The following is a 26598-nucleotide window of genomic DNA, read 5'->3' as shown; positions in this document are numbered from 1 at the left end:
TTTAGAGTACAGGTGAGGGTACGGACACATGTTGGGGTCAGGGTACGTGTTAGGGCACGGGTTAGCATTAGTGTACTGGTTAGGATTAGGGTACGGGTTCGTGTAAGAGATAAGGTTCGGGTTAGGTTTAGGGTTAGATCTAGGGTTAGGGTTTGTGAACGGTATGGTTTAGGGTACAGGTGAGGGTACGGAAACGTGTTCGTGTCAGAGTACATGTTAGGGCATGGGTTAGTGTTATCGTATGGGCTAGGATTAGGGTATGGGTTAGGGTGTAGGGTTGGGGTTAGGTTTAGGTTTAGGTCTAGGGTTAGGGTTAGTGAACGGTAAGGTATAGGGTACAGGTGAGAGTACGGAAACGTGTTAGGGTCAGGGTACGTGTTAGGGCACGGGTTAGTGTTAGTGTACTGCTTAGGGTTATGGTACGGGTTAGGATAAGGGATAAGTTTGGGGTTAGGTTTAGGTTTATGTCTTGGGTTAGGGTTAGAGAACGGTAAGGTTTAGGGTACAGGTTAGGTTATGGAAACGTGTAGGGTCAGGGTACGTGTTAGGGCATGGGTTAGTGTTACTGTACAGGTTAGGATTAAGGTACGGGTTAGGGTAAGGGATAAGGTTGGGGTTAGGTTTAGGTTTAGGTCTAGGGTTAGGTTTAGCATACACGTAAGTTTTAGGGTACAGGTGATGGTACGGAAACGTGTTAGGGTCAGGGTACGTGTTAGGGCACGGGTTAGTGTTAGTGTACAGGTTAGGATTAAGGTACGGGTTAGGGTAAGGGATAAGGTTTGGTTTAGGTTTAGGTTTAGGGCTAGGGTTAGTGTACACATAAGGTTTAGGGTATAGGTGATGGTATGGTGACGTGTTAGGGTCAGGGTACGTGTTAGGGCACGGGTTAATGTTAGTGTTCGGATTAGGTTAAGGATACGGGTTAGGGTAAGGGATAAGTTTGGGGTTAGGTTTAGGTTTAGGCCTAGGTTTAGTGTTAGTGTACGTGTAAGGTTTAGGGTACAGGTGATGGTAAGGAAACGTGTTAGGGTCAGGGTACGTGTTAGGGCATGGTTTAGTGTTAGTGTATGGGTTATGATTAGGGTACGGGTTAGGGTAAGGGATAAGTTTGGGGTTAGGTTTAGGGTTAGGGCTAGGGTTAGGGTTAGTGAACAGTAAGATTTAGGGTACAGGTGATTGTATGGAAACGTGTTAGAGTCAGGGTACGTGTTATGGCATTGGTTAGTGTTAGTGTACGGGTTACGATTAGGGTTCGGGTTAGGGTTAAGTGTAGGGTAGAGGTTAGGTTTAGGTATAGGTCTAGGGTTAGTGTTAGCGAATGGTAAGGTTTAGGGTACAGGTTAGTGTACAGAAACTTGTTAGTGTCAGGCTACATGTTAGGGTATTGGTTAGTGTTAGTGTACGGGTTAGAATTAGGGCAGAGGTTAGGGTAAGTTGTAGGGTTAGGGTTAGGTTTAGGTTTAGGGCAAGGGTTAGTGTAAGCAAAAGGTAGGGATTAGGGTACAGGTGATGGTACAGAAAAGTTTTAGGGTCAGGGTATGTGTTAGGGCACGGGTTAGTGTTAGTGTACAGGTTAACATTTATGGTACGGGTTAGGGTAAGGAGTAGGGTTGAGTTTAGATTTAGGTTTAGGGCTGGGTTTAGGGTTAGCATACGGGTAAACTTTAGGATACAGAAGAGCGTACGGAAAAGTGTTAGTGTCAGGGTACATGTTAGGGCATGCGTTATTGTTAGTGTACAGGTTAGGATTAGGGTACGCATTAGGGTAAGGGTTTGGGAAGTGGTTAGGTTTAGGTTTACATATAGGGTTAGGGTTAGCAAATGGTAAGGTTAGGGTACAGGTGAGGGTACGGAAACGTGTTAGGGTCAGAGTACGTGTTAGGGCACGTATTAGTGTTAGTGTATGGGTTAGGATTAGGGTACGCGTTAGGGTAAGTGGTAGGGTTGGGGTTAGGCTTAAGTTTAGGTCTAAGGTTAGGGTTAGCGAACAGTAAGGTTTAGGGTACAGGTGAGGGTATGGAAAGGTGTTAGAGTCAGGGTACGTGTTTGGGCACAGGTTAGTGTTACTGTATGGGTTAGGATTAGGGTACAGTTTAGGGTATGGGTTCAGGTTGGGGTTAGATTTATGTTTAGATTTAGGTCTAGGGTTAGGGTTAGCATACATGTAAAGTTTAGGGTACAGGTGATGGTACAGAAACGTGTTAGGGTCAGGGTACCTGTTAGGGCATGGGTTAGTTTTAGTGTATGGGATAGGATTAGGGTATGGGTTAGGGTAAGGGGTAGGGTTGGTGTTACGATTTGGTTTAAGTCTAGGGTTAGGGTTAGCGAGCAGTAAGGTTTAGGGTACAGGTGTGTGTACGGAAACGTGTTAGGGTCAGAGTACGTGTTAGGGCACGTATTAGTGTTAGTGTATGGGTTAGGATTAGGGTACGGGTTAGGGTAAGGGATAAGGTTGCGGTTAGGTTTAGGTTTAGGTCTAGGGTTAGGGTTAGTGAACGGTAAGGTTTAGGGACAGGTGAGGGTACGGAGACGTGTTAGGGTTGGGGTATTTGTTAGTGCAAGGGTTAGTGTTACCGTACGGGTTAGGATTAGGGTACGGTTTGGGTAATGTATAAGGTTGGGTTTAGGTTTAGGTTTAGGTCTAGGTTTAGGGTTAGCGTACGCACAAGGTTTAAGGTACAGGTGATGGTATGGAAAAGTGTAAGGGTCAGGGTATATGTTAGTACACGGGTAGTGTTAGTGTATGGGTTAGGCTTAGGGTACGGGTTAGGGAAAGGAATAAGTTTGGGGTTAGGTTTAGGTTTAGGTCTAGGGTTAGGGTTAGCGAACTGTAAGGGTTAGGAAACAGGTGAGTGTACGAAAACGTATTAGGGTCAGTGTACGGTTTAGGGCATGGGTTAGTGTTAGTGTACGGGTTAGGATTAGGGTACGGGTTATGGTAAGCGATAAGGTTGGGGTTAGGTTTAGGCTTGGGGCTAGGGTTAGGGTTAGCATACGCGTCAGATTTAGGGTACAGGTGTTGGTACAGAAACGTTTTAGGGTCATGGTACGTGTTAGGACATGGGTTAGTGTTAGTGTATGGGTTACGATTAGGGAACGGGTTAGGGTAAGGGATAAGGTTGGGGTTAGGTTTAGGTTTAGGGCTAGGGTTAAGGTTAGCATACACGTACGGTTTAGGGTAGAGGTGATGGTACGGAAAAGTGTTATGGTCAGGGTACGTGTTAGGGCATGGGTTAGTGTTAGTTTACGGGTGAGCATTAGGGTACGGGTTAGGGTAATGTGTAACGTTGGGGTTAGGGTTAGGTTTAGGGCTAGGGTTAGGTTTAGCAAACAGTAAGGTTTAGGGTACAGGTGATGGTACGGAAAAGTGTTAGGGTCAGGGTACGTGTTAGGACAAGTGTTTTTGTTAGTGTATGCTTAAGGATTAGGGTATGGGTTAGGGTAAGGGATAAGGTTGGGGTTAGGTTTAGGTTTACATCTAGGTTTAACGTTAGCGTACGTGTAAGGTTTAGGGTACAGGTGATGGTAAGGAAACGTGTTAGGGTCAGGGTATGTGTTAGGGAATGGGTTAGTGTAAGTGTACGGGTCAAGATTAAGGTACGGGTTAGGGTAAGGGATAAGGCTGGTGTTAGGTTTAGGTTTAGGTCTAGGGTTAGGATTAGCAAATGGTAAGGTTTAGGGTACAGGTGATGGTACGGAAACGTGTTAGTTTCAGGGTACATTTTAGGGCACGGGTTAGTGTTAGTGTACGGGTTTGGATTAGGGTACAGGTTACGGTAATGAATAATGTTGGGGTTAGGTTTAGATTTAGTGCTAGGGTTAGGGTTAGCGTATGCATAAGTTTTAGGGTACAGGAGATGGTATGGAAATGTGTTAGGGTCAGTGTACGAGTTAGGGCACGCATTAGTGTTAGTGTATGGGTTAGGATTAGGGTACAGTTTAGGGTAAGGTGTCAGGATGGCTTTAGGTTTCAGTTTAGGTCTAGGGTTAGGGTTAGTGAATGGTAAGGTTTAGGGTACAGGTGAGGCTACGGATAAGTGTCAGTTTCAGGGTACGTGTTAGGGTATTGGTTAGTGTTAGTGTATGGGTTAGAGTTAGGGCAGAGGTTAGGGTAAGGTGTAGGGTTGGGGTTAGGTTTAGTTTTAGGGCAAGGGTTAGTGTAAGTGAATGGTAAGGTTTAGGGTACAGGTGAAGGTATAGAAAAGTTTTAGGGTCAAGGTACGTGTTAGGGCATGGGTTAGTGTTAGTTTGCGGTTTAGGTTTTAGGGTACGGGTTAGGGTAAGGGATAAGCTTGGGTTTATGTTTAGGTACAGGACTGGGGTTAGGGTTAGCGTATGCATAATATTTAAGGTACAGGTGATGTTATGGAAAAGTGTTTGGGTCAGGGTACGTGTTAGGGCATGGGTTAGTGTTAGAGTATGGGTTAGGATTAGGGTACGGGTTAGGGTAAGGGATAAGGTTGGGGTTAGGTTTACCTTTAGGGCTAGGGTTAGGGTTAGCGTATGCATAAGTTTTAGGGTACAGGTGACGGTATGGAAAAGTGTTAGAGTCAGTGTACATGTTAGGGCATGGGTTAGTGTTAGTGTACGGGTTAGGATTAGGGTATGGTTTAGGGTAAGGGGTAGGGTTGGGTTAGGGTTAGGGTTCTGGCTAGTGTTAGGGTTAGTGAACAGTAAGGTTTTGGGTACAGGTGAGGCTATGGAAAAGTGTTAGGTTCAGGGTTCGTGTTAGGTTATTAGTTAGTGGTAGTGTAAGGGTTAGAATTAGGGCAAAGGTTAGGGTAAGGTGTAGGGTTGGGGTTAGGTTTAGTTTTAGGGCAAGGTTTAGGGTAAGCGAAAGGTAAGGTTTAGGGTACAGGTGAGGGTACAGAAATGTTTTAGGGTCAGGGTATGTGTTAGGGCATGGGTTGGTGTTACTCTATGGTTTAGGATTTAGGATACAGGTTAGGGTAAGGAGTAGGGTTGGGTTTACATTTAGGTTTAGGGCTAGGTTTAGGGTTAGCGTGTGGGTAAACTTTAAGGTACAGGAGAGGGTACAGAAACGTGTTAGGGTCAGGGTACTTGTTAGGGTATGGGTTAGTGTTACTGTACGGGTTAGGATTAGGGTACACGTTAGGGTAAGGGATAAGGTTGGGGTTAGGTTTAGGTTTAGGTCTTTGGTTAGGGTTAGCATACGAGAAAGCTTTAGGGTACATGTGATAGCACGGAAACATCTTAGGGTCAGGGTACATGTTAGGGCACGGTTAGTGTTAGTGTACGGGTTAGGATTAGTGTACAGGTTAAGGTAAAGGATAAGTTTGGGGTTATGTTTAGGTACAGGGCTAGTGTTAGGGTTAGCATATGTGTAAGTTTTAGGGTACAAGTGATGGTATGGAAACGTGTTAGGGTCAGGGTACGTGTTAGTGCATGGGTTAGTGTTAGAGTAAGGGTTAGGATTAGGGTACGTCTTAAGATAAGGGGTAGGGTTGGGGTGAGATATATGTTTAGGTCTAGGGTTAGTGTTAGTGTGCATGTAAGGTTTAGGGTACAGGTGATGATATGGAGACGTGTTAGGTCAAGGTACATGTTAGGGCATGGGTTAATGTTAGTGTACATGTTAGGTTTAGGGTACAGGATAGGGTAAGGGATAAGGTTGGGCGTAGGTTTAGGTTAAGGGCTAGGATTAGGGTTAGCATACGTATAAGTTTTAGGGTACAGGTGATGGTAAGGAAACGTGTTAGGGTCAGGTTACTTGTTAGGGCATGGGTTAGTGTTAGTGTATGGGTTAGGATTAGGGTAATGGTTAGGGTAAGGGATAAGGTTGGGGTTAGGTTTAGGGTTAGGGCTAGGTTTAGGGTTAGCGAACAGTAAGGTTTAGGGTGCAGGTGATGGTACGGAAACGTGTAAGTGTCAAGGTACGTGTTAGGGCATGGGTTAGTGTTAGTGTATGGATTAGGATTAGGGTATGGGTTAGGGTAAGGTGTAGGGTAGGGGTTAGGTTTAGGTATAGGTCTAGGGTTAGTGTTAGCGAACGGTAAGGTTTAGGATACAGATGAGGGTACAGAAACGTGTTAGGTTCAGGGTACGTGTTTGGGCAATGGTTAGTGTTAGTGTACAGGTTAGAATTAGGGCAAAGGTTAGGGTATGGTGTAGGGTTGGTAGTAGGTTTAGGTTTAGGGCAAGGGTTAGTGTAAGCCAAAGGTAAGGATTAGGGTAGAGGAGAGGGTACTTAAACGTGTTAGGGTCAGGGTACATGTTAGGGCATGGGTTACTGTTAGTGTACAGGTTAGGATTAGGTTACGCATTAGGGTAAATGATTGGGAAGAGGTTTGGTTTAGGTTTAAGTCTAGGGTTAGGGTTAGCGAACGGTAAGGTTTAGAGTACAGGTGAGGGTACGGACACATGTTGGGGTCAGGGTACGTGTTAGGGCACGGGTTAGCATTAGTGTACTGGTTAGGATTAGGGTACGGGTTCGTGTAAGAGATAAGGTTCGGGTTAGGTTTAGGGTTAGATCTAGGGTTAGGGTTTGTGAACGGTATGGTTTAGGGTACAGGTGAGGGTACGGAAACGTGTTCGTGTCAGAGTACATGTTAGGGCATGGGTTAGTGTTATCGTATGGGCTAGGATTAGGGTATGGGTTAGGGTGTAGGGTTGGGGTTAGGTTTAGGTTTAGGTCTAGGGTTAGGGTTAGTGAACGGTAAGGTATAGGGTACAGGTGAGAGTACGGAAACGTGTTAGGGTCAGGGTACGTGTTAGGGCACGGGTTAGTGTTAGTGTACTGCTTAGGGTTATGGTACGGGTTAGGATAAGGGATAAGTTTGGGGTTAGGTTTAGGTTTATGTCTTGGGTTAGGGTTAGAGAACGGTAAGGTTTAGGGTACAGGTTAGGTTATGGAAACGTGTAGGGTCAGGGTACGTGTTAGGGCATGGGTTAGTGTTACTGTACAGGTTAGGATTAAGGTACGGGTTAGGGTAAGGGATAAGGTTGGGGTTAGGTTTAGGTTTAGGTCTAGGGTTAGGTTTAGCATACACGTAAGTTTTAGGGTACAGGTGATGGTACGGAAACGTGTTAGGGTCAGGGTACGTGTTAGGGCACGGGTTAGTGTTAGTGTACAGGTTAGGATTAAGGTACGGGTTAGGGTAAGGGATAAGGTTTGGTTTAGGTTTAGGTTTAGGGCTAGGGTTAGCGTACACATAAGGTTTAGGGTATAGGTGATGGTATGGTGACGTGTTAGGGTCAGGGTATGTGTTAGGGCACGGGTTAATGTTAGTGTTCGGATTAGGTTAAGGATACGGGTTAGGGTAAGGGATAAGTTTGGGGTTAGGTTTAGGTTTAGGCCTAGGTTTAGTGTTAGTGTACGTGTAAGGTTTAGGGTACAGGTGATGGTAAGGAAACGTGTTAGGGTCAGGGTACGTGTTAGGGCATGGTTTAGTGTTAGTGTATGGGTTATGATTAGGGTACGGGTTAGGGTAAGGGATAAGTTTGGGGTTAGGTTTAGGGTTAGGGCTAGGGTTGGGGTTAGTGAACAGTAAGATTTAGGGTACAGGTGATTGTATGGAAACGTGTTAGAGTCAGGGTACGTGTTATGGCATTGGTTAGTGTTAGTGTACGGGTTACGATTAGGGTTCGGGTTAGGGTTAAGTGTAGGGTAGAGGTTAGGTTTAGGTATAGGTCTAGGGTTAGTGTTAGCGAATGGTAAGGTTTAGGGTACAGGTTAGTGTACAGAAACTTGTTAGTGTCAGGCTACATGTTAGGGTATTGGTTAGTGTTAGTGTACGGGTTAGAATTAGGGCAGAGGTTAGGGTAAGTTGTAGGGTTAGGGTTAGGGTTAGGTTTAGGGCAAGGGTTAGTGTAAGCAAAAGGTAGGGATTAGGGTACAGGTGATGGTACAGAAAAGTTTTAGGGTCAGGGTATGTGTTAGGGCACGGGTTAGTGTTAGTGTACAGGTTAACATTTATGGTACGGGTTAGGGTAAGGAGTAGGGTTGAGTTTAGATTTAGGTTTAGGGCTGGGTTTAGGGTTAGCATACGGGTAAACTTTAGGATACAGAAGAGCGTACGGAAAAGTGTTAGTGTCAGGGTACATGTTAGGGCATGCGTTATTGTTAGTGTACAGGTTAGGATTAGGGTACGCATTAGGGTAAGGGTTTGGGAAGTGGTTAGGTTTAGGTTTACATATAGGGTTAGGGTTAGCAAATGGTAAGGTTAGGGTACAGGTGAGGGTACGGAAACGTGTTAGGGTCAGAGTACGTGTTAGGGCACGTATTAGTGTTAGTGTATGGGTTAGGATTAGGGTACGCGTTAGGGTAAGTGGTAGGGTTGGGGTTAGGCTTAAGTTTAGGTCTAAGGTTAGGGTTAGCGAACAGTAAGGTTTAGGGTACAGGTGAGGGTATGGAAAGGTGTTAGAGTCAGGGTACGTGTTTGGGCACAGGTTAGTGTTACTGTATGGGTTAGGATTAGGGTACAGTTTAGGGTATGGGTTCAGGTTGGGGTTAGATTTATGTTTAGATTTAGGTCTAGGGTTAGGGTTAGCATACATGTAAAGTTTAGGGTACAGGTGATGGTACAGAAACGTGTTAGGGTCAGGGTACCTGTTAGGGCATGGGTTAGTTTTAGTGTATGGGATAGGATTAGGGTATGGGTTAGGGTAAGGGGTAGGGTTGGTGTTACGATTTGGTTTAAGTCTAGGGTTAGGGTTAGCGAGCAGTAAGGTTTAGGGTACAGGTGAGTGTACGGAAACGTGTTAGGGTCAGAGTACGTGTTAGGGCACGTATTAGTGTTAGTGTATGGGTTAGGATTAGGGTACGGGTTAGGGTAAGGGATAAGGTTGCGGTTAGGTTTAGGTTTAGGTCTAGGGTTAGGGTTAGTGAACGGTAAGGTTTAGGGACAGGTGAGGGTACGGAGACGTGTTAGGGTTGGGGTATTTGTTAGTGCAAGGGTTAGTGTTACCGTACGGGTTAGGATTAGGGTACGGTTTGGGTAATGTATAAGGTTGGGTTTAGGTTTAGGTTTAGGTCTAGGTTTAGGGTTAGCGTACGCACAAGGTTTAAGGTACAGGTGATGGTATGGAAAAGTGTAAGGGTCAGGGTATGTGTTAGTACACGGGTAGTGTTAGTGTATGGGTTAGGCTTAGGGTACGGGTTAGGGAAAGGAATAAGTTTGGGGTTAGGTTTAGGTTTAGGTCTAGGGTTAGGGTTAGCGAACTGTAAGGGTTAGGAAACAGGTGAGTGTACGAAGACGTATTAGGGTCAGTGTACGGTTTAGGGCATGGGTTAGTGTTAGTGTACGGGTTAGGATTAGGGTACGGGTTATGGTAAGCGATAAGGTTGGGGTTAGGTTTAGGCTTGGGGCTAGGGTTAGGGTTAGCATACGCATCAGATTTAGGGTACAGGTGTTGGTACAGAAACGTTTTAGGGTCATGGTACGTGTTAGGACATGGGTTAGTGTTAGTGTATGGGTTACGATTAGGGAACGGGTTAGGGTAAGGGATAAGGTTGGGGTTAGGTTTAGGTTTAGGGCTAGGGTTAAGGTTAGCATACACGTACGGTTTAGGGTAGAGGTGATGGTACGGAAAAGTGTTATGGTCAGGGTACGTGTTAGGGCATGGGTTAGTGTTAGTTTACGGGTGAGCATTAGGGTACGGGTTAGGGTAATGTGTAACGTTGGGGTTAGGGTTAGGTTTAGGGCTAGGGTTAGGTTTAGCAAACAGTAAGGTTTAGGGTACAGGTGATGGTACGGAAAAGTGTTAGGGTCAGGGTACGTGTTAGGACAAGTGTTTTTGTTAGTGTATGCTTAAGGATTAGGGTATGGGTTAGGGTAAGGGATAAGGTTGGGGTTAGGTTTAGGTTTACATCTAGGTTTAACGTTAGCGTACGTGTAAGGTTTAGGGTACAGGTGATGGTAAGGAAACGTGTTAGGGTCAGGGTATGTGTTAGGGAATGGGTTAGTGTAAGTGTACGGGTCAAGATTAAGGTACGGGTTAGGGTAAGGGATAAGGCTGGTGTTAGGTTTAGGTTTAGGTCTAGGGTTAGGATTAGCAAATGGTAAGGTTTAGGGTACAGGTGATAGTACAGAAACGTGTGATGGTCAGGGTACATGTTAGGGCAAGGGTTATTGTTACTATACGCGTTAGGATTAGGGTACGGGTTAGGGTAAGGGATAAGTTTGGGTTTAGGTTTAGGTTTAGGTTTAGATCTAGAGTTAGGGTTAGCGTATGCATAAGGTTTAGGGTACAGATGATGGTACGGAAACGTGTTAGGGTCCGGGTACATGTTAGGGCAAGGGTTATTGTTAGTGTATGGGTTAGGATTAGGGTATGGTTTAGGGTAAGGGGTAGGGTTGGTTTTACATTTAGGTTTATTTCTAGGGTTAGGTTTAGCGAGCGGTAAGGTTTAGGGTACAGGTGAGGGTACAAAAAAGTGTTAGGGTCAGGGTAGGTGTTAGGGCATGGGTTAATGTTAGTGTATGGGTTAGGATTAGGGTACAGGTTAGGGTAAGGGATAAGGTTGGGGTTAGGTTTAGGTTTAGGTCTAGGGTTATGGTTAGCGTACGCGTAAGATTTAGGGTCCAGGTGCTGGTACGGAAAGGTGTTAGGTCAGGGTACGTGTTAGGGAACAGTTTAGTGTTAGTGTATGGGTTAGGATTAGGGTACGGGTTAGGGTAATGGATAAGGTTTGGGTTTGGTTTAGGTTTCGGGCTAATGTTAGGGATAGCGTATGCATAAGATTTAGGGTACAGGTGATGGTACACAACGTGTTAGGGTCAGGGTATTTGTTAGGGCATGGGTTAGTGTTAGTGTATGGGTTAGGATTAGGGTACGGGTTAGGGTAAGGTGTAGTGTTGGGGTTAGGTTTAAGTTTAGGGCTAGGTTTAGTGTTAGCGAACAGTAAGGTTTAGGGTACGGGTGATTGTACAGAAAATTGTTAGGGTCAGGATATGTGTTAGGGCATGGGTTAGTGTTAGTGTACTGGTTAGAATTAGGGTACGGGCTAGGGTAAGGCTTAAGGTTGGGGTTAGGTTTAGGTTTAGGTCTAGTGTTAGGGTTAGCGAACGGTAAAGTTTAGGGTACAGGTGAGGGTATGGAAAAGTGTTAGGGTCAGTGTACGTGTTAGGGCATGGGTTAGTGTTAGTGTACGGGTTAGGATTAGGGTACCGGTTAGGGTAAGGGATAAGTTTCGGTTTAGGTTTAGGCTTAGGGCTAGTGTTAGGGTTAGTGTACATGTAAGATTTAGGGTACAGGTGATGGTACAGAAACGTGTTAGTGTCACAGTACGTGTTAGGACATGGTTTAATGTTAGTGTACGGGTTAGGATTAGGTTACGGGTTAGGGTAAGTGCTAGGGTTGCGGTTAGGTTTAGGTTTAGGTCTAGCATTAGGGTTAGCGAACAGTAAGGTTTAGGGTACAGGTGACGGTTCGGAAACGTTTTATGGTCAGGGTACATGTTAGTGCACGGGTTAGTGTTAGTGTACGTGTTAGGATTAAGGTACGGGTTAGGGTAAGGTATAAGGTTGGGGTTGGGTTTAGGTTTAGGGCTAGTGTTAGGATTAGCGTACATGTAAGATTTAGGGTACAGGTGATGGTATGGAGACGTGTTAGGGTCAGGGTATGTGTTAGGGCATGGGTTAATGTTAGTGTAAGGGTTAGGTTTAGGGTACGTGTTAGTCTAAGGGATAAGGTTGGGGTTAGGTTTAGGTTTAGGTCTAGGTTTAGCATTAGCGTACGTGTAAGGTTTAGGATACAGGCGATGGTACAGAAAAGTATTCGGGTCAGGGTACGTGTTAGGGCTCGGGTTAGTGTTAGTGTACGGGTAAGGATTAAGGTATGTGTTAGGGTAATGTATAAAGTTGGGGTTAGGTTTAGGTTTAGGTCTAGGGTAAGGGTTAGTTAAGTGTAAGGTTTAGGGTACAGGTGAGGATACGGAAACGTGTTAGGCTCATGGTACGCGTTAGAGCACGGGTTAGTGTTACTGTATGGGTTAGGATTAGGGTACGTGTTAGGGTATTGGTTAGGGTTGGGGTTAGGTTTAGGGTTAGCAAACGGTAAGGTTTAGGGTACAGGTGAGGGTACGGAAACGTGTTAGGGTCAGGGTACGTGTTAGGGCATGGGTTAGTGTTAGTGTACGGGTTAGGATTAGGTTACGGGTTAGGGTAAGGTATAAGGTTGGGGTTAGGTTTAGGTTTAGGGCTAGGGTTAGTGTTAGCGTACGTGTAAGATTTAGGGTACAGGTGATGGATTGGAAACGTGTTAGGGTCAGGGTACGTGTTAGGGCACGGGTTAGTGTTAGTGTATGGGTTAGGTTTAGGGTATGGGTTAGGGTAAGGATAAGGTTGCGGTTAGGTTTAGATTTAGGGCTAGGTTTAGGGTTAGCGTATGCGTAATGTTTAGGGTACAGGTGATTGTACAGAAATGTGTTAGGGTCAGGGTACGTGTTAGGGCATGGGTTAGTGCTAGTGTATGGGTTAGGATTAGGCTATGGTTTAGGGTATGGAGTAAATTTGTAGTTAGGTTTAGGGTTAGGGCTAGGGTTAGAGTTAGCGAACAGTAAGGTTTAGGGTACAGGTGATGGTATGGCAACGTGTTAGTGTCAAGTTACCTGTTAGGGCATGGGTTAGTGTTAGTGTAACCAAACAGTAAGTACTTCAAATTATGGGTTTTTTTCTATAATATTGTTTGGATGACAGGATAGTAGAAATTTAAAAAATAACAACTGTAAACTCAGCCTAGAAGTAAAATTTAGACTAAGAATGAGTCAGGCACCAAAAATTTACCCAAAAAATAGCTTCAAATAAGCAATAACCGAATAACTGAAATAAAATACATTAATCTGTAGAACTCCAAATATCCATTTTGACAGAAGAATTATTTTTTAAACTATGGGGAATCAGAATTAATGCAAGATCTAAAACTTTCTCACACCATGAAAATATCAAAAGCAGGCGTGAATGAACATTTAAGAATGATCCATATCTAACTTCTGACCAGGGTTCTGGTCTAAGGCAATCTTCTGAATTTCACATTCATTCTTGATTCTGTATTACTGACAATTATCCTTCTCTCCACATCTGTAGCTTCTAGGAAACTGAGAGGGCTCAGGGTTTGTTTGTTTGATTGGTTTAACTATATATATAATGCAAACAATAGGACTTTCTGGAACTGATTTACTCTCCTTCCTCTGCTTTCTTTCTCTCCGAAGTACTTAGTAATGCTTAAAATTATATCTATCTATTTATTATACTTATATACTTATTTCTATATATTTGCAAACCTCTGGAGAACTGGGATACTTGGGCTGTTTCACTCTTGGGCCTAGCATGTAATAGTGGTGAGAGTGGGCAACCTTGTCTTTTTCCTTACCTTAGTGGAAATGGTTTCAGTTTTTCACCATTGAGGACGATGTTGGCTGTGGGTTTGTCATATATGGCCTTTATTTTGCTGAGGAAAGTTCCCTCTTGCCTACTTTCTGCAGGGTTTTTATCATAAATGGGTGATGAATTTTGTTGACACATTTCTCTGCATCTATTGAGATGATCATATGGTTTTTCTCTATCAATGTGTAGGCAGAACACTCTATGGCATAAATCACAGAAAGATCCTTTTTGACCCACCTTCTAGAGAAATGGAAATAAAAACAAAAATAAACAAATGGGACCTAATGAATCTTCAAAGTTTTTCACAGCAAAGGAAACCATAAACAAGACCAAAACACAACCCTCAGAATGGGAGAAAATATTTGCAAATGAAGCAATTGACAAAGGATGAATCTCCAAAATTCACAAGCAGCTCATGAAGCTCAATGACAAAAAAACAAAAAACCCAATGCAAAAATGGGCAGAAGACCTAAATAAACACTTTTCCAAAGAAGATGTATAAGTTGCCAACAAACACATGAAAGAATGCTCAACATCATTAATCGTTAGAGAAATGCAAATCAAATCCCACTACTGGGCATATACCCTGAGAAAACCATAATTCAAAAAGAGTCATGTACCAAAATGTTCATAGCAGCCCTATTTACAATAGCCCAGAGATGGAAGCAACCTAAGTGCCCATCATTGGATGAATGGATAAAGAACATGTGGCACATATATACAATGGAATATTACTCAGCCATAAAAAGAAACGAAACTGAGCTATTTATAATGAGGTGGATGGACCTAGAGTCTGTCATACAAAGTGAAGTAAGTCAGAAAGAGAAAGACAAATACTGTATGCTGACACATATATATGGAATTTAAGAAAAAAATGTCATGAAGAACATAGGGGTAAGACAGGAATAAAGACACAGACCTACTAGAGAATGGACTTGAGGATATGGGGAGGGGGAAGGGTAAGCTGTGACAAAGCAAAAGAGAGGCATGGACATATATACACTACCAAACGTAAGGTAGATAGCTAGTGGGAAGCAGCCGCAGAGCACAGGGAGATCAGCTCGGTGCTTTGTGACCGCCTGGAGGGGTGGGATGGGGAGGGTGGGAGGGAGGGAGATGCATGAGGGAAGGGATGTGGGAACAGACGTATATGTATGACTGATTCACTTTGTTATAAAGCAGAAACTAATTTTTAAAAAAAAGACAATATTGCTGATTTTTCAACACAATTTTTTTTGTCTGTGCCACACAGCTTGTGCGACCTTAGTTAACCAGGGGTTGAACCCTGGCCACAGAAGGGAAAGTGCCATGTCCTAACCACTAGACCACCAGGGAACTTCCCCAAACAATTTTTTGACTAATTATATTACTCCCTTCTCCCCCAGAAGTGGGCATAAAAGGCATTTTTAATCTCCTTTTAACAGGTGAGGAAAAACAAGATCTGAGGTGTTAAGTGCTATGACTCTAGTGCCCTGATCTCTGTCCCCAGTTTGGGGCTCTCTGCAAGCCCATGCACCTCCTTTCTCACGACCCTTCCCTCCTCCTTTGAGCCCTACCAAAAATACTTTTAATCCTTTTGGAAGAGAAGCCCAGCTACCCAATGGTACACATTACCTTCACACAGTCACAGCTTTAGATGGTTCCCCAAGTAAAGCTGGAAATATTAGAAGTAAAATGAAATGAAAGCAAAGTAGCCATCTGACAGAAGTTGCTTTTTCCCTTCTCCAGTTTAGGACCTCAAGTATTATTCCATTGATTTGTTGAACATTCCACATTGGCATTCAGTCTGGCAAATTCCTTAACTTATTCCCCACATCCCTGCCCAAATTTTAGCAAAGAGCCAGGGCGGACATAGTGTTTTTTTCTGTATAGAGCTTTCTGTTATGGTGGCTGGGATATATGGAAGCAGGGACTGAGCAGAGGACTCGGTGGGTGGCTGGAGAAGGACATGTCCACATGACAACCTGTTAGCGGTGGTTGTTGTCATGGTCATCTGTGATAGCAGCAAGAACACAGGCACACTGAAGAGGTGGAGAGAGGAAGCCTCACACTCCTCTGCCTCTGAGGCAGGACAGGATGGGGTATATGAATGTGAGGAGTCACAGTAGATCTGCAGAGAGTCCAGCTGAGTAGGGGAATATTTGTCTTCCAGCCTTGGCTTTTCTTGAGTACTGGCCCCTGGGAACCAGTGGAGTAATCCTGAATATAGTTACTATATTTCACGCTACAGAATTTTCTGAGTAGATAGCCCCTTTTTCAAGAGAGACCTTTTTCACATTTTGTTGTTGCCAGTCATAGGCTAAAGTGTGGGTTTCTTTTTCTCCTAAGTGGCACTCAAACTTTGACTGATTCCTAATTTCTTTGGCTGTGGACTGACAAAATGCTGTCCCATCAGTTTTCAATGATCAAAAACAGTCCCTTCTTTTTTGACAGATGAAGAAACATCTATAGGGAATGCAGGAGGATCGTTGATGAAGGTGTTACAAGCCCAGAAGAAGAACAACAGCACCGAGCTGACTATTGAGTCAGAGAGGATGTCCTCACCTAACAGTGCTGTCAGCTTGTCAGGCTTCATGAATGAGCAGCTGGACTCTAATAATAAAAGTGATATTATCAGTGCACTAAATTATGTCCTGCCTTATATCTCAGAGGGAAACCTAGGAGATGTGGAATCACCATTATTACCATTCATTCAACTTCTTTTTTCAAATACACTAGATAGAGATATGCCGCTGGGCCTTTTGAAAAACAGGAGCCCTTCTGTTAAACCTGTACCCAACAATTCAACTAATAAAAACAAATTAAGGAAACTCCATTTTGTGGAAAATTTGTTAGATGCAGAAACTCAAGAAAAAACTGATGAGGTTAAAAAGGAAGAAAAACCTGCAAAGTGTGCAAGTTCCAAGTGTAAGTGTAAGTGTCATGTGTAAATGCTACATATTTCAAAAGAAATTGCACACTTCCCAACCACAGAAAGACAGCCTAGCAAAGATTGAGAGTCCAGAGGAAAAGCTGCTGAGAGTTAACAGGGTCATCCAGGGCCCAAGGGGCATACAGAAAATGCACCTCAAAGCAGTGGGAAATGAGAGCGTCAGGAGGAAACTGAATGCCCAGCCATCTGTGGCGAACACTGCTGAAGAACGAAAGCTCAGGAGGCCATCCCCAAGAAAGCTGCAACAGCTTCTCATGGTGCAGAGGCCCACGAAGCTGGTGGGAAAGTCCTCCAATGCAGAGTCTTCATTCATAAAGGAACACAAGGCCGCAGGCTCCTCATCCCTGAAACAGTACTTCAAGGGCAGGCCTTCTGCCTCCATCCCTCCAAAATCCCCAGCTGAGCTTAAAAGCAGATCAAAAGACTTATCCGACACTATTTTTGTTTTAGAAGCTGCAAAGGCTAGAGTTAGATATATTAAGGCTCCTGAACTAATCTCACATTCTGGGAATAAATGCATCTTCAATAAAACTCAGTCTCATCGGGTCCACAGGAAACCCAAAGTCAAAAGGAGTCGAAGGTTCAGAAAGAAAAGTTCACTCGATAGACTGATGCTTGCAAGCCCTCCGTTCTCTGCAGTGAGGAGTCTCATAAATTCCCCTCCATGAGAGGCTGTTTCACCTTCAGGAGAACTGTCTTCTCAGGAAAATCCTTTTCCAGAATTATTTTCTCTTTCAGAGTCTTCTACAGAAAACCCTACTTCAGAAAACAATGCTGCCCAAAATGTTTCTGAAGAAATTATTTCTACAGGAAAAGCTACTCTGCCAGGAGGAAACGGCCCTGGAAACACTACCCATAGGAACGTCTCCACTGCACATTCTACTGGTGCTGCAGACAACAGTATGCCAACTGTTCAACACAACAACGAAACACAATGGGAACACCACAACACGGGCACTGAATTATCCCCTAAGCCCACAGGTTTCACTTTTCCAGGGTTCACGTCCCTGGGTGATCAAGTTGAACCTCAGCTAAACCAGCACCTACGGTCTCTCATCCCAAACAATGACGTGCAAAGGCTCATTTCTCATGTTATCCAGACGTTGAAAATGGACTGCTCGGAGGCCCACATGCACCTGGCCTGTGCCAACCTCATCTCTAGAACAGGCCTCCTGATGAAGCTTCTCAGCAAGCAGCAAGAACTAAAGGTGGCCAAAGCGGTATGGGATGCAGACCAGTGGAAAGCTGACAACTATATCAGTGAGAGCACAGAAGCCCAGAGTGAGCAGGAAGAGCAGGAGTCAAGTGACGTGAGGATAACCGCTGACACATGGGACCTGGACTTTTACTCAGTTTAGGACATGCCCTCAACGTACCCAAGCGGAAATACCACTGGCCCCTAGTCTGTTTCTAATCTTCAGTCAAGAAACTGGCTAAGACAGTGATCTCCCACTTTGTTCATTTAGACAGTGTGCCACTATTCCTAGGGTAGATGAGAAAAGGGCATAACACAAGAGAAATAAATTGTAGATAAATAAGTTGTAGAAGAAAATGCAAATGATACGTGAATAACATTAAATTCAGCTTGTTCTTATAGTAGCTACTCACTTAAAACGGTTGAGTTTTATAGTAGTTTAAGAATAGTTAGGTCTTCCCTTGTTGTGCAGTGGTTGAGAGTCTGCCTGCCGATGCAGGGGACACGGGTTCGTGTCCCAGTCCTGCAATATCCCACATGCCACGGAGCGGCTGGGCCCGTGAGCCATGGCTGCTGAGCCTGCGCGTCTAGAGCCTCTGCTCCACAACGGGAGATGCCAAAACAATGAGAGGCCCACGTACCGCACAAAAAAAAAGGAAAAAACGAAAAACAATAGTTAGCTATGGTTTAGAATAGGTTTAAGAATAGTAACCCTTCATCCCTTCTATCTCCTTGCTTTTAAAATTTTTTTTATTTCTTTTTTTAGCTCACAAAAGAAGTTCCAGTATATGGGTATGACAACAAACTCATATTGGCAATATCTGTAACTGTAGTAGTGAGGATTTTGGTTACAATCCTCTGTCTCACTGAGGTAAGGACAACAATTAGTTCAGATTCAGAATCCACAAACTGAGAATCAAAGCTACCTTTCCACCTACTACTACTTGATTCTTCTCTTTACTCATGAAGTCTGAGATACATTTTGTTCTTTTACTCAAAAGTATATTCCAAGATGTTTTTTTATTTTTTATTTTCACTCATACAAAATTTGTTTATTTTTTTTACATCTTTATTGGAGTATAATTGCTTTACAATGGTGTGTTAGTTTCTCTTTGATAACACAGTGAATCAGTTATACATATACATATGTTCCCATATCTCTTCCCTCTTGCATCTCCCTCCCTCCCACCCTCCCTATCCCACCCATATAGGTGGTCACAAACCACCAAGCTGATCTCCCTGTGTTATGCAGCTGCTTCCCACTAGCTATCTATTTTACTTTTGGTAGTGTATGTATGTCCATGCCACTCTCTCACTTTGTCACAGCTTACACTTCCCCCTCCCCATATTCTCAAGTGCATTCTCTAGTACGTCTATGTCTTTATTCCTGTCTTACCCCTAGGTTCTTCATGACATTTTTTTCCTTAAATTCCATATATATGTGTTAGCATACGGTATTTGTTTTTCTCTTTCTGACTTACTTCACTCTCTATGACAGACTCTAGGTCCATTCACCTCATTACAAATACCTGAATTTCGTTTCTTTTTATGGCTGAGTAATATTCCATTGTATATATGTGCCACATCTTCTTTATCCATTCATCCAATGATGGACACTTAGGTTGTTTCCATCTCCTGGCTATTGTAAATAGAGCTGCAATGAACATTTTGGTACATGACTCTTTCTGAATTATGGTTTTCTTAGGGTATATGCCCAGTAGTTGGATTGCTGGGTAATATGGTAGTTCTATTTGAAGTTTTTAAAGGAAGCTCCATACTGTTCTCCATAGTGGCTGTACCAATTCACATTCCCACCAGCATTGCAAGACTGTTCCCTTTTCTCCACACCCTCCCCAGCATTTATTGTTTCTAGATTTTTTGATGATGGCCATTCTGACCGGTGTGAGATGATATCTCATTTTATTATTATTTTTTTGGCTGTGTTGGGTCTTCATTGGGGTGTACAGGCTTCTCATTGCAGTAGCTTCTCTTGTTGTGGAGTATGGGCTCTGCACCATGTGGGACCTTCCCAGACCAGGGATTGAACACGTGACCCCTGCAGTGACAGGAGGATTCTTAACCACTGTGCCACCAGGGAAGTCCTCACAGGAGTTTTAAAGGAACTCCACTCCCAGGAGATCTCTATGGAATTGGATTCATGATAACAAGCCATTGGATTCTTTTAACAAGTTAAGTGTATAAGCAGGCAAGTGTTGACATGATAGTAAAATTTCTTCAATGAAAAAAAACTGTGCTGATTTGATGTACTCACCAGTCACTCTCATTCAACTGTTGATTTCTTTCCTTGTTGACTAAAGTGATGAGAGATATAGGATCTCTATAGTCATGGAGCTATTAGTCACAGTGGGAAGGCTAAAAAGCACATGCCTAAGAGATAAAAGTGTAATCTCATCAATTCCTTAGGTTTACTTAGCAGCTTTCTTCTCCAGTGTATTAGGAATTGTGTAGATAGGTTCCATTACAACACTGCAAGTAAAATCCTGCAGCAGGCTACCCTAAAGTATGTCATATTTATAGTAGCCTATTCCTGGAGCTAGCCTGTTTACCTTTTGTTCAGTTACATAGTGGTTTATTACTTTTCCCAACAGGCAGTTGCTAACATTAAAAGAGTGATTTTAATAAGCTGACAATCTTGATTCTACCCTACCACTCCACATTACTTTAGTTATCTTTTCTCCTGTAATGGCAGCCCTCCATTCCAGCCAAAGCAGCTCCTCACTATACGCTAGTTACACCGTACCCATTCCAACTTTTGTCTGTGCCTTTGCCCATCTAAAATTCCTTTATTTTGCTTTGCCTGTGGCAGTCCTATGAATCTCACAAAGGCCAATTCAAATTCAGATATTGTTCTTAATAAAGCCTTCCCAGAATAGTCCAGCCCTCCTGATCCTAGTCCTATGAAGGTTGTCACCATTTCTTAGGGGCCATAGCACAGCAGTCCCCTCCCCTCAGAATTCACAAAAATGGTAAGCAGTGTTTTAAAAGGCAGCCCCCCGAGAGAGAAACACCAAGTTAGCATATCATGGCGTTGAGCAGAGATGTACTAACTGTAATAAGTGTATTAACTGTACTAACCTGACATGATGTACTAACTTCTAAAGAGAAATGTGTCTATCTGCAGGAGGATTGGTCACTAGTGAAACCATAGAAAAGGTGAGGAGAGACCAACATAGGCAGTGCCCATCCTCACATTGCCCGAGAGTAGAGATGGCACCTTAGGCAGCATAAGTGAAGAGTCAGGGCCACTAGTCAAGCCGTGCCTGTTGAGGAGATGGATGGATCCAGCTACCTCAGGCCTTCCCATTAAATTCTGGATCCAGGTGATTGCTTTTCTAATTCTGTTCTCACCAAGTAGCCTTCGATTGTGTGATTGTGCTTTAGTGTGCCAAGGAGGCCTGTCTCCACAGAAGGTAATTCTCTGATTGTGTAGACACGGATGCCCTGTGTGTAGAACAGATGTATTTCTCATTGTAAAGTAATAATTTGGCATTCTGATGTTTGATCAGTCTTGTGATATTGATAAACTGAGACTGCCACAACAGGAAGACGTGTGTTCTCTCTTGAGGAAGAGTATGCTTTCTGATCCTAGGAGGCTGGGGACTAGCATGGGGTCAGCTTGCTAGTCATTGACCATTGCCCAGACTGTACCCCCTATATCTCACATGGCATATGGTCTTTTGCAGTTTTAGAGTTTCTGGAAACTCCCCTTTTTATTGTTTTTAACTTCGATGTAGTTTGACCTTGCATTTGTTTTGTTTTGGTTTGGTTTGGTTTTCTTTTGGCCTGCGTGACCTTAGTTCCCCAAGTAGGGATTGAACCTGTACCCTCGGCAGTAAAGCGAGGAGTCCTAATCATTATTTCTTCTCCCCACTTATACGATAAGCTTTTTGAGGACAGGGGCCATGCAGTGTTCTTCCTATGGTAGACAATAATGGTGTTCAAGGGAAGAGAGATTAGGCATTATGTCAATTCCACAGTGAGGAATAATGCAACCGAATATTTATTTGAAGTAGCATAGAGTGCAGCAATAGACCCCTGTGTTCTTAAGACTTTTGAAATGTCATGTTTTAATATTGCACTCAGTGGAAGAAAATGAATAAATTGTGATAGAATAGCTACCTGAATATTTGGAGGGTAAACAAGAGCAGATCCCCATGTTTCATCTTAAATAAACATATTTCCATAAATGTGAAAAAAGACCACATAAAGGTATTAGAAGAAAATAAAAGCAATATTTCTATAATCTTATGGTGGGAAAGAGCCTTCAGAGTCTGATGCCACAAGCAGAGCCTTTGATATATTCCACCACCTTGTCTGTGACACCAGCTTAGCACTGATTCATGCCAAGCGTAAGAGGAAGAGTTTTCCATATATTGTCTAATGTAATGCCCACAGTCCTGTGAGGATGATATTTCTATCCCTCCTTCATAGATGAAGGAGATTGAAGTAAGGCCCCAGTGGCCAAACCAAAAGCAGAAGCCAGTTTCACCTGACTGCAAAGCTTGTGCACCCTACTCCATTCTTTTGTCTAGTCTCCTTTGAGACAAAAACACAGGAAAGATTCAAAACACTGAAATTCAATGAAAGCCAGTATTTCCTTACTATAAAGAGTTTTTGTTTGTTTGTTTGTTTGGAGGTGGCGGGGTTTGACCATGCTGTGCAGCTTGCGGGATATTAATTCCCTGAGCAGAGACTGAACCTCAGGCCACAGCAACGAAAGCCCCAAGCCCTAACCACTAGACCACCAGGGAACTCCCAAGATTTTTAAAAGTCAACAAGAAGAAGACAAACAGTCCAGGGGAATAGGGGGCAAGGGCTGTGAAGAGTAGGAGGTGTGTTGACAGTCTGCCACCATATCTGCCCGTCCTCTCCTCATGGCTCATGTGGGGTGGGTTTTGTTAGCCAGGCCTTTGTCAACTCATGAAGTAAAAATCATCTCTAATATTTTCTTCAAGTACTTTTATAATCTGTCTAGAATTTGTTGTATTTGTTTTTTAGGGTGGTTGAGGTAGGGGATCTAACTTTTTCCCCCTACACAATGAAGATCTAGTTGTTTTAAATCTTACACTGAATGGTTTATTCTTTCTTCCCTGGTCTAATATACTATCTTCATCTGGACTCTATTCTGTGATCCAGTTATCTTGTCCTATATCAGTACCAGTATCACACTGCTTAAATCCAGTTGCTCTATAACTTATTTTATACCTGGTAGGGCAAGGTCCTACTCTTTGACGTTTTCATGCATTTCATAACTATTCTTACATATATTCTCTACCAAATGTCAGCTGGCCAGATTTTATTTAAAAATTATTTTGGCTATAAATGGATTGCATTGAATTTGTAGGTTAATTTGAGGAGAATTGGCCTCTTTACAACATTCTAGGAGGATGGTATCACATGCCATGCAAGTACTTCTTCTTAATGCCCTTCAGAAAAGTTTTAATATTTTCATCACATAGGCCTTAGAAATTTTGGTTAAGTTTATTCCTAGGTACTTTATGCATTTTTATTGATATAGTAAATGGGATGTTTCTTCTGTTTTTTAGTTAGTTAGTTGTGTTATATGGGAAAGCTATTGAGGCTTATATGTTGATCTCTTGATTTTGTATGGAGCCATCTTACTCATGTTACTTCCAATAAAATTTCGGTTGATTCTTTTGGTCTTTTTAGGTCCCTCATTTCATATGCAAATTTTTTGTCTCTTCCTTTCCAGTACTTCATTTTTCTTATCATAAGGACTAAGACCTCCTCCACAATGATCAATAGTAGCAGTAATGATTGGGCATCCTACTCTTGTTCTTGACTTTAAATCAATGCTTAGGGTTCTGCTTAGGATTATTTTCTTTTCCTACTTCTAAGGGTTTTTATTAGGAATTATCTGTTGAACATTATCTAAAACAGTCAATAAAATATATCGCCAGCTGCATGCAAGACCCTAAGTTAGGTACTGTGGAAGAGTCAAAGGATTATTAAACGGGGTAGAATTCCTTTCCTTAAAAAAGTTATCCTCTCACTGGGTAGATAAGATTTAAAGTAAAAAGGAATGAATAAGGATTTGGAAATAGTTGTAATGGATAATCATGATCATGTTTTCTTTCAAAACAGATTTCTTCTCATAGAATTGCAAAAGAGGAAGATAGAAAAAGAAGCAGAAAGTAAATATTGGTCTTTAAAAGCAGAATTTTACAACCAGAGGAGACCTTAGAACTCATCAATTTCAATTTCCTCACCAAAGGCAGGAGGAATGTTTAATTACCCTAATGGTTTACCCTAATTTATTTATCAGCAGAATTAGCTCCCCAGCCCAAGCTGAGTTAGAACAGGACTGGCACACATTCATCTGCTTTCACTAGTCCTTTAAGGAAAGAGGGTGGACGGGGAGAGGAATTGGTTGTACCTGTTCCTGCTGGCCTGATGCCTGGTTCGTAAGCATCAGGCCAGGCCAGAGGCCTTCTAGGAGGCTCTGGGGTAGGGAGGGCCACATGGTTGGGGATGTAGGGGCTGGCCTCACTCAAAGCTGACCAAAGGTAGAACATACGAGTCCCTTCTGGAAAGTGGCAAGAAAATCCCTTCTTATCCTACTGTTTTTCAGGCCCCTACACTCTATTCCCTTTATCCAAACCTCATTGAATTTTAACCGGGAGAAAGTTTAGACAGTAGTTTGTCTCTTCCTTTTTTTTTTTTTACAAATTTAATCAGTTATACATATACATATGTTCCCATATCCCCTCTCTTTTGCGTCTCCCTCCCACCCTCCCTATCCCACACCTCCAGGCGGTCACAAAGCACCGAGCTGATCTCCCTTTGCTATGCGGCTGCTTCCCACTAGCTATCTACCTTACGTTTGGTAGTGTATATATGTCCATGCCGCTCTTTCACTTTGTCACAGCTTACCCTTCCCCCTCCCCATATCCTCAAGTCCATTCTCCAGTAGGTCTGTGTCTTTATTCCTGTCTTACACCTATGTTCTTCATGACATTTTTTTTCTTAAATTCCATATATATGTGTCAGCATACAGTATTTGTCTTTCTCTTTCTGACTTACTTCACTCTGTATGACAGACTCTAGGTCCATCCACCTCTTACAAATAGCTCAATTTCATTTATTTTTATGGTTGAGTAATATTCCATTGTATATATGTGCCACATCTTCTTCACCCATTCATCCGATGATGGACACTTAGGTTGTTTCCAGCTCTGGGCTATTGTGAATAGAGCTGCAATGAACATTTTGGTACATGTCTCTTTTGCAATTATGGTATTCTCAGGGTATATGCCTAGTAGTGGGATTGCTGGGTCATATGGTAGTTCTATTTTTAGTTTTTTAAGGAACCTCCATACTGTTCTCCATAGTGGCTATACCAATTCTCATTCCCACCAGCAGTGCAAGAGTGTTCCCTTTTCTCCACACCCTCTCCAGCATTTATTGTTTCTAGATTTCTTGATGATGGCCATTCTGACTGGTGTGAGATGATATCTCATTGTAGTTTTGATTTGCATTTCTCTAATGATTAATGATGTTGAGCATTCTTTCATGTGTTTGTTGGCAGTCTGTATATCTTCTTTGGAGAAATGCCTATTTAAGTCTTCTGCCCATTTTTGGATTGGGTTGTTTGTCTTTTTGCTATTGAGCTGCATGAGCTCTTTATAAATTTTGGAGATTAATCCTTTGACAGTTGCTTCACTTGCAAATATTTTCTCCCATTCTGAGGGTTGTCTTTTGGTCTTGTTTATAGTGTCCTTTGCTGTGCAAAAGCTTTGAAGTTTCATTAGGTCCCATTTGTTTATCTTTGTTTTTATTTCCATTTCTCTAGGAGGTGGGTCCAAGATCCAAAAGGATTTTGCTGTGATTTCTGTCATAGAGTGTTCTGCCTGTTTTCCTCTAAGACTTTGATAGTTTCTGCCCTTACATTTAGGTCTTTAATCCATTTTGAGCTTATTTTTGTGTATGGTGTTAGGGAATGATCTAATCTCATACTTTTACATGTCCCTTTCCAGTTTTCCCAGCACCACTTATTGAAGAGGCTGTCCTTTCTCCACTGTACATTCCTGCCTCCTTTATCAAAGATAAATTGACCATATGTGTGTGGGATTATCTCTGGGCTTTCTATCCTGTTCCATTGATCTATCTTTCTGCTTTTGTGCCAGTACCACACTTTCTTGATTACTGTAGCTTTGTAGTATAATCTGAAGTGAGGGAGCCTGATTCCTCCAGCTCCATTTTTCGTTCTCACGATTGCTTTGGCTGTACGGGGTCTTTTGTTTTTCCAAACAAATTTTGAAATTTTTTGTTCTAGTTCTGTGAAAAAAGCCAGTGGTAGTTTGATAGGGATTACATTGAATCTGTAGATTGCTTTGGGTAGTAGAGTCATTTTCACAATATTGATTCTTCCAATCCAGGAGCATGGTATATCTCTCCATCTATTTGTATCATCTTTAATTTCTTTCATCAGTGTCTTATAATTTTCTGCATAAAGGTCTTTTGTCTCCTTAGGTAGGTTTATTCCTAGATATTTTATTCTTTTGTTGCAATGGTAAATGGGAGTGTTTTCTTGATTTCATTTTCAGATTTTTCATCATTAGTGTACAGGAATGCCAGAGATTTCTGTGCATTAATTTTGTATCCTGCTACTTTACCAAATTCATTGATTAGCTGTAGTAGTTTTCTGGTAGCATCTTTAGGATTCTCTATGTATGGTATCATGTCATCTGCAAACAGTGACAGCTTTACTTCTTTTCCAGTTTGGATTCCTTTTATTTCCTTTTCTTCTCTGATTGCTGTGGCTAAAACTTCCAAAACTAGGTTGAATAAGAGTGGTGAGAGTGGGCAGCCTTGTCTTGTTCCTGATCTTAGTGGAAATGGTTTCAGTTTTTCACCATTGAGGACAATGTTGGCTGTGGGTTTGTCATATATGGCCTTTATTATGTTGAGGAAATTTCCCTCTATGCCTACTTTCTGTAGGGTTTTTATCATAAATGGGTGTTGAATTTTGTCGAAAGCTTTCTCTGCATCTATTGAGATGATCATATGGTTTTTCTCCTTCAACTTGTTAATATGGTGTATCACATTGATTCATTTGTATATATTGAAGAATCCTTGCATTT

Source organism: Mesoplodon bidens (assembly GCF_964165515.1).
Source record: "Mesoplodon bidens genome assembly, chromosome: 19".
NCBI lineage: Eukaryota > Metazoa > Chordata > Mammalia > Artiodactyla > Ziphiidae > Mesoplodon > Mesoplodon bidens.
This window is presented reverse-complemented; position numbering follows the sequence as displayed.